This window comes from Gavialis gangeticus, unplaced genomic scaffold, assembly GCF_001723915.1.
Source record: "Gavialis gangeticus isolate Ggan-Ray unplaced genomic scaffold, GavGan_comp1, whole genome shotgun sequence".
NCBI lineage: Eukaryota > Metazoa > Chordata > Crocodylia > Gavialidae > Gavialis > Gavialis gangeticus.
In genome coordinates, this window is record NW_017729002.1 from 3,113,381 (window position 1) to 3,121,330 (window position 7,950).

The 7,950-nt window shown below is 42.6% G+C and overlaps 1 long non-coding RNA gene across 1 annotated transcript; it reads right to left on the minus strand.

The window, feature by feature from the left end:
- Window positions 1-2,466: 2,466 nt before the first annotated feature.
- LOC109290716 lies at window positions 2,467-6,073 on the minus strand. The gene is made up of 2 exons (XR_002095658.1): window positions 4,243-6,073; window positions 2,467-3,840 (listed from the first exon to the last, which is right to left on the minus strand). It is a non-coding gene; the product is annotated as an uncharacterized LOC109290716 (long non-coding RNA).
- Between the last annotated feature and the right edge of the window lie 1,877 nt (window positions 6,074-7,950).

The window sequence follows — 7,950 nt, forward strand, 5'->3', positions numbered from 1 at the left end:
TCTTTCAGTTTTCATCTTTTCCTGATCAATCTCCTTAGCCCTTACAGCTGTGCCATGGCTGATTTGTTTTTAACAACCCAGGCCCTTCATAGCCTTCCTTCAATTCACTTGGATCTATCCAAAGTTCTCACGCTTTCTCTTGCTCAGAAGCAGGCAGGGTGCTCAGCATCGACAATGTCTCAGGAGTCCCCTAAACCTCACAGTCTCCTCTATGGCCTATACCAAATAGTATAGGCTAGTGGTCCTCTGCAGGTACCCAGTTTTGGACACAAAAAGGGTATACCAGGTTCCTCCCAACCCAGGACCCTTCCTGGCTATACAGCTTGGCCCCGGTGGTTACACTCTTTACCACAGCTTATTACAATTTATTTGGGTCCCTTCCACATCTGGCAGTCCCCAACACTGGCATCTCCTGTCATGCCTCCCAGTCTGGCTTCCTGGATCTTTGCTCCCCTCCATATTCGGTCCTTTGGCTTTATTCCTTGGCTCAGCCACTTTAGCTTATCACTCAAGCTTGCTGCTCCACAGTCTTAGCCAGCAGCTTGGTTGGGAGCCATCCAATTCTGGACCTGAAGCTTCTTAGTAGCCGAGGTTCAACTGACCTAGCTTTCCTAGCCTGATTCTCAGTACTGTAATGAGGGTGGGGTCAATGGGGCACCTGCACAGTGGTAGCCATACCCATTGTGCAAGGCACCAGGAGCTCACCTGCCTCCCAATCCCTGCCCCACTCCCTGTGTCCCCCCCACACACGCTGGCAAGGCACTGAATTAGCTAATTACACCTCTGCTGCTTCTTACTTACCTGTAAAGGAAATGGAGCCAGAAGTGACTTCCTTCTACCTTTAAAGACCTAGCCTCTCAAGTACTGGCCTCATTCATAGTAATGAGGAAGGTGATCATGGACAAAAAAGTAATAACATTTCCCTACTACTCTGTTAGTAAATTCGTGTAAGATGATGCCCTTTTTGACATAGGAACATGGTGGGATTTCATATATGATAATTCCTAAGCCTTTTTCAATGACATGCTCCTCCCCTGTAAATGTGGCCTACATTTTGTGTTCTAGGGTGTACTATGTTGCTTTTTTGGTTGTATAAAACCTCACTGTTTGACTGTCCCTGGTCTCAGACTTTTGAATGTTTAATGTCTACACCTTCCTTGCTGGGTGGCTGGCTCTCACATGGCGATGATGTCTCCATGGATATGTCAGCATAAAATATGATTTCTCACAGTATCTTATTGTGAATGATAGAAAACGATATCTACAATAAACAATGTTGACAGCTAAGCAGCTTAAACACTGCTTGCATAGGATTTTATAAATGGGCTGTCCATATAATTCCATTTAAAAGAATGTTTTATCCATTCTTTCTAATATATTAAATTATTCTTCCACAAACAGGCAGTGTAAGGGGGGGCGGGGGGCTTCAGCCTTTGGCAGAACTAAAAGGCCCCCTGCCCATCCTATTGAAATATAGGTCTACAGTAGCTGACCAGGTTGGGATCAGAGCTGTGCAAAAACATCTTCCCAGGTATAAACTGAAAGATGTGAAGAATTCAATAAATTTACTTTTGCAGAGTAATTTGGTTCTTTTACATATTTCAGTCAGGTTAGTTGGGGGGATATTAAACCTAAAGAGTCAGGTTTGGTTCTGGAAGAGGCTTTCATAAACTTTATTTAATTTAAATACTGCCAAAATGAAGGGGTAGAGGGATATGCTAAAAGAGGTACTAGCGTTTCCAACGAATAAAGGTTGACATTCTTGTCACGGTTTTCTCCTTCAGTCTTTGTTGCCTTTACAAATCACTTGTTTTTTTCTGAAAATGTATCACTGGAAAGACAAGGATCAGATTCTTTGTTTTTGGCTTCTTTGACCAAATTGTAAGTTATATTTCTGGGTGCTGCATATGCTCCAGTCTTTCAATTACATAGTGCACTGATTTGCCATTGACGTAAATGGCATTTTGTTAGCGTGGACTGATTCTGGGGCAGGGGTTCTTACGAGGCAGTGAATTCAGGAGAGTGTTCTGCAATTATTTGAAAGCGAAATGTGTTTTTTTTTAATCAGACACTGCACTGCCCTACTGACAAAAAGAGAAAAGATAAGGGTGTCGAGCACTCCTATCATATTATCTTGTGATGATCATCCTGTTTTCTTTAAATATGGCTACAAGGCAAGAGCATATGTGAAGAAACTAGTTTTAGACATCCAGAGATACTTTTCTTACTAGCTCACATGCAGACTGAAGCCAGAGTAATTTGCTGTTTGACACAGAGCCACTCAAAATAACATGTCTCCACCAGATGGCTAAGCTTCAGCAGTCATCAAACAAATGGACTTGAGGCCAGTTTTTTCATCCTACTAGATTTCAGAACTCCTCCTAACAACACAAAGCAAAAATTGACTGAGTCATAAAAATAGATAATGGACTTCCCATTCCAAATACAGAGCAAGGACAATCATGCTATTAACAGAACTAGTCAGAAAACTTTTATTGAAATGCTTTAGGCCAAACTATAACACCACTATATTACAACACAAGAGTTACTTTGATTTAGAAAAGTTTATAAAAATGTTTCAATAAGTACTAAGTGACAGATGTCCCTGATGCGCACATGAAGCCTGAGGGACTGAAGGGCAGTCTAGGCAGCAGAGGCCAAAGGTAGAGGTAAAATGGAAGAGGTATATGTTGAGGAACCAGAGGTGCAGAGATGGCCCATGAAACAGGTACCAAGCTGCACCATAGCAAAGCTGGTGGATGACTTGCTGCAAAACAAGCCAGGGCCACGGGTTAGGACCTGGTAGATTTAGAGTGGACCTGCACCCCCCAGACTTGCTCCTAAACGCTAGGAAAGACAGCTAGCCTCTGCTGCAAGAGGACATGGAAGGGACTGCTAAAAATGAAAGATTTGGGATACTGGGAAATAAATGGAGAGGGTTAAGACACTGAGGTAGATTCAACATATTGGAGACAGGAGCCATGGGGACTCAGGCTGCAAATCTGAGGCAAAGGCATAACTGGCTGGTACTGTGCTCCCCCAACCCCACATCCTGTACCTTTGCTGCAGTGGCTCCAGCCCCAGCACTGGGGAGGGCAGAACAGCAGCAGCAACACGGAAGCAGCATCTTGAGGTTCATTACTGCTGGGGGAGACGTCACCTTTTTTTGCTGCTGAGATGCATATTAAGTGGCCAAAACATTGATTTTTTTGGCACAAAGTATAGAGGGTAATTCAAGTGTCCCCTGTTCTGTCAGACTACTTTTTTTAGTTACCACTTAGATGAGGTCCTCAGACATCAGAGACAGAAACAAGTCCTAACTCCCATTCCCCAGGCTCTCACCACTTCACTCAAAAGCATTATCAGTAGATTTGTCCTAGATTTCTAGTGACTGACAAAATGCTGTGTATCACTTTGACACAGATCTCTATTCCAGCAAAGAACAGAATATTTCTCGCTGCGTGCTTTCTAAAGCAATTAATCAAAAATTAAAACATTTTAATAAACAAACTGCACTTCAATGAAGAAGGAACGCATAAAAAAACATGTTAATACCACTGTTCCTCAGCCAAGCATTAAGGAAAATGAATGGATTTTTGTTCTGCTCTTGTTGACATAAATGCACAGTCTGTGACATGTTGCCAGTGATGGTTAGCTACATTTCTGGCAGCTGATCATCTCATGCACAGTTAGCTCTCTCTGAAGTTGCATCTTCTCAGCCAAAAGGAAACAGCATCCAGATGGCATAAAAAGAGTCAACTGGAAGCTATGAAGAAGTAGAAGTAGTGGCAGGTTATGTGATGTAACTTTTACTGCTTTTGTATTATGTGCTGAAGATGTCTATTGGGGTGGTCTTGGAAAAATACGGTATCTGCCACTTGGGTTAGGTAGTAGACAAAACAAGGCAGAAGATGATGGAAAAGGTGGATGACAGTACCTTAAGAATGAAAGGAAAATATTAAGCACTGAGAAGAATTAATGGATGGAGCAGTTCAACCAACATTACCTCCTACAAAAAATCAAGGATTTATTAGGGTGGGGAAGTTCCCAATCCTCCATAAGGAGCTATTGTAACCTTTCCAGATCCAAGTTAGAGCAAGAAAGGAGGGAAATGCAAAGGGAAAATATAAAAGGAATCTAAATTCTCAGGGAAAAAGAAAAGGAGGGATGTTTTCCAAAAAGTTTGTTTGCAGAAGAGGAAATATACATGTCTCTCTCTGTTCACAGAGACTGAAAGGATACAGTTGGTTTGGCAAACTTATAAGCTGGAGAAGCCTTCATAAATCTATAAACACATATAAACGCATGCATTTTTTGGAATAAAGTCCAAGTACTTTCAGCCGTACCATAACGAAGGGTGGGGGACTGGGAGAAGCCCAGTAACAAGGAAAGCCAGAATGGAGGTGGGAGGGTGCAAGGTTCCAGCGACACAGCAGAGCAGAGGCAGGAGTTCCCTCATCAGCCTCACCCTCCCTCTCCATGAGCGATGCTGCTGCAAGGAGAGGTGTCACTAACAACCTAAGGGATTTACATGGTTGCTCACCATATAAAACTATGGCAGTTGGGGCAGGGGAGAGTTAACTTGGCTGCTCGTGGAAACACCTCCTCCTGCACAAGCATCCTGTCTCCACCCTGCTGCAGGCAGCTGGAGCCTTAAGCCCCCTGCAAATATTCCAGTAGCAAACCCTAGCAGGTATATCTCTGTTGCCCAGGACACAATCTCTACCAGCTGCAGCTCTGATTTCCATGAAAATAGAGAATATGGGTTTCCAAAAGGAACAAAATAGACATTTTCCCAGTATTCTCTATTCAACCTTCTATCCAGAACCCCTATCCAGAATTTCATAGACTGAGAGAAAACACTGGAGTGTCTTGTTTTGAACACTGGCAGGACATCACTAATACAAGAAATATCTACATTTTTACTTACTTGGGTAATCAGCGTTTTTTGCCCCAAAGGCTCTGTGGCAAGTCTGCCACATCCCCTGACTGGTTACCTAAACCTGCGTATGCTTTAGGACGGTGATGGACAAACAGCCAGAAGCCAAAACTGCATTCCAGCATAGGCTGATGCGACTCCACCTAATGTAATTCCATAGATAACCTGGGTGATAAGATCTGAAGGGCCTTCAGTTTTTCAAACTGCAACACAAAAGAACATACAAGCTGTTGGCTTTTTCTTTTTTTCTGGTTAATGGTTTCTACTTTTGTTGCCACAATTGACTGCATCTGCAAATTAGATAATTAGTTTTAAATGCTGTCATTTCTGTCTATGCCTAATTGTGTTTGCATTTGCAAGCAACTGCAGGAGAGGGGAAATGAGAGCAGTACCTTAAAAATGTAGCCTTTATTACCCAAAAGGAGAAAAAGTCCCTGAAGTACAGCACTTCCTTATTGAAGAAAAATAGATGTTGTTTTTACACTATTAATATTTCTGAGTCCAAAAGCCTTAACGAAGATCTGGATGAGCAATAAATTCATCCATACAATCTTCATTCTTTTTATCCAGTTGTTGGAATCAAAGAGGATGGCTTCAAGCCATCAAGAGGAGACCTATCGTGAGCATCTCAGATGCATGGGCTCTCAAAGGGCAAGCACCTGAACAGGTTTGCACAGTGATTCCCAAGGAGAGTGCCATGAGATACTTTTAATAAGAGCAATATTAGCACCCTTAGGTAGGCAAACACACACACCATTCACAAGATAAGCCCAGAGATTTCAAATAGGAATCAATAATGTCAAAAACATTCTAACCTTTTGTGGTCTTTCTGAGTTCTTTGCAATTACTTTTCCAGGTTCAAAAAATGAGCTAAAGCTAAAAGGTGGGATTTGCCAAGGGTGTCTTGTGTCCAAGGAGGGGTGACCTGAGTCAAAAAAATGGAGAACCTCTGGGTTAGTAAATGCCATGCTGTCTTGTCCCAGGTTTTGAATTAATGCCAGTTGCTCCCAATCAGAAGCCAATGTTGCACTGTTTGAGTTGAAATTTCAGGCAGTCTTTAAAGCATTTCAGTTTGATCCACAGTGGGTGTGTCTACATGAAATGCTTTACTGCGCATTAAACTATTCTAATGTGCAGTAAAGTGTCATCGGCTACACATGCACAGGACTTACTGTGCAGTAAATTAAGCTAATGCACTGTTTGCCAGTACTAGGAAATATAGGTACTAGATTAATGGTTCATTAGCTACTACGTAGGAATTCACATGTAGAAATTTGCTCCCGGTCAGCCCAGACAGCAGGGGGCCCACTATTGCCTGGCTAAGCCCTGATGTGGGGTGGAGTTGTGCTGACTGCAGGGCAGCTCTTTCCCCGCCACATGGGGACTGGGACCTGTCCTGACCCCCACATGGTCAGGACAGCTGTCCCAGCAGCTGGAACTGCTGCATCCAAGCTATGTGGGGATCAAGGGAGTCCCAATTACCATGTAGCTGGGAAAGCCATCCCCACTGAGCAGGGATGCTTTCCGCCAGCCACATGGGGATCCTAATCCTAAGCCACATGGGGAGCTGAGCAGGGATCGCTCTCCCAGCCATGTAGGTATTGGGAAGGGCCCCTGTGCTCCCTGCCAGCCCCAGGGCTGGCACCTGGGGGAACCTGGAGCTCCCCCTGGCTGCTACAGCAGGGCAGGAAGAAGTCCTGGACTGGACTGCTCCTGTCAGGTTCAATTTGCTCCTGATGGGGCACGTGTAGATGTGTACCCCAAAGTGCTTTGATGAGCCTGAATTTTCTGTGATATAAATTCAGGCACATTAATTGCACACGTAGATGTATTCAGTGTGAGTTCTAATACTAGCCTGGTAGTTTTCCAAACACTGTGATGGCTTTGGCAGTTCTTTGTGGAAGTTCATCATTCATCGTAGCATGCTACAGTACTCCCACAATAGTTACATTTAGGAACTGATTGGAGATCCTGTCCACTAATGATGGCTTCTGACAGTACCTAAGGTTTTGCAGGTGCAGGGTGATGGAGGATTTTGGTCCCTTTAAGACTAGTAACCAGACCAAAAAGTGAGCATATATTTGCAAAGCTCTCTACCATGGTTTGCAGTTCTTAAGAGACTAATGAGAGACTAAGGCACAATCATCAGCCAACAAAAAATTGTGAAGTTAATCAAAGATTACACTCTCTGTTTGAAGTTGCTGAAAATGAAACAAAAACTAACTTTATTAATATACAATGTACAAATGGCTACCTAGCTGAGCTATAAAAGTCCCCTGCACTTTCTGCTCAAGCTGACTGTATGCAAGGATGATGTTTAAGATGGGACAAAAGCAGCATTATGACATATTTGTCGTGTTTAAAATGTTCTATAGGCAAACCTGCAGATTCTATCAGGCTAAACCAGACTACCTGATAGGTGCTCAGTGCTAATAATGTATTGGATATAATTCTACTTTGAAAAGGATCCCTCTGGTGGACTACCATGAGATATTGGTGTATATTTCTAGTGCTTAATGCATCTTTACTGAAAAGAAACCATGAAAAGAAACCATTCCTTAAATATGAAGCAGCTTTTATGGACATGAAAAAGCCAGCTATTTTGTACGAGACAGAAAATAAGCCGTATCTTTTTGAAAAGACGATCTTCTGGAAATATGGTTTCAGCCAGGTTCCTCTACCCTCCTGGAATTGTTTCTATTTGGGAACTGCAATACTTATTCTGCTGATAGGTTTTGCCATCTGGACATCTTACAAAACAACCAGTGCACAAATGCCACAACAGAACAGTTCAGAAAGTTCTTCATGTTTTCAGCTGGTAAAAAGAATACAATTTTAGTGTGATATACTGAAAAAATAATTTTATCACTTGTAGTACTTTATATCATGTCAGATATCTACAGCAGCTAAACATACAGCAAGCCATTTTCTATTACCTACACTGCTTGAATTCTACATTAACATTTTAGGACAGTGATTTAAAGAAATTAGAATGAAAGGGATCTTTGGTA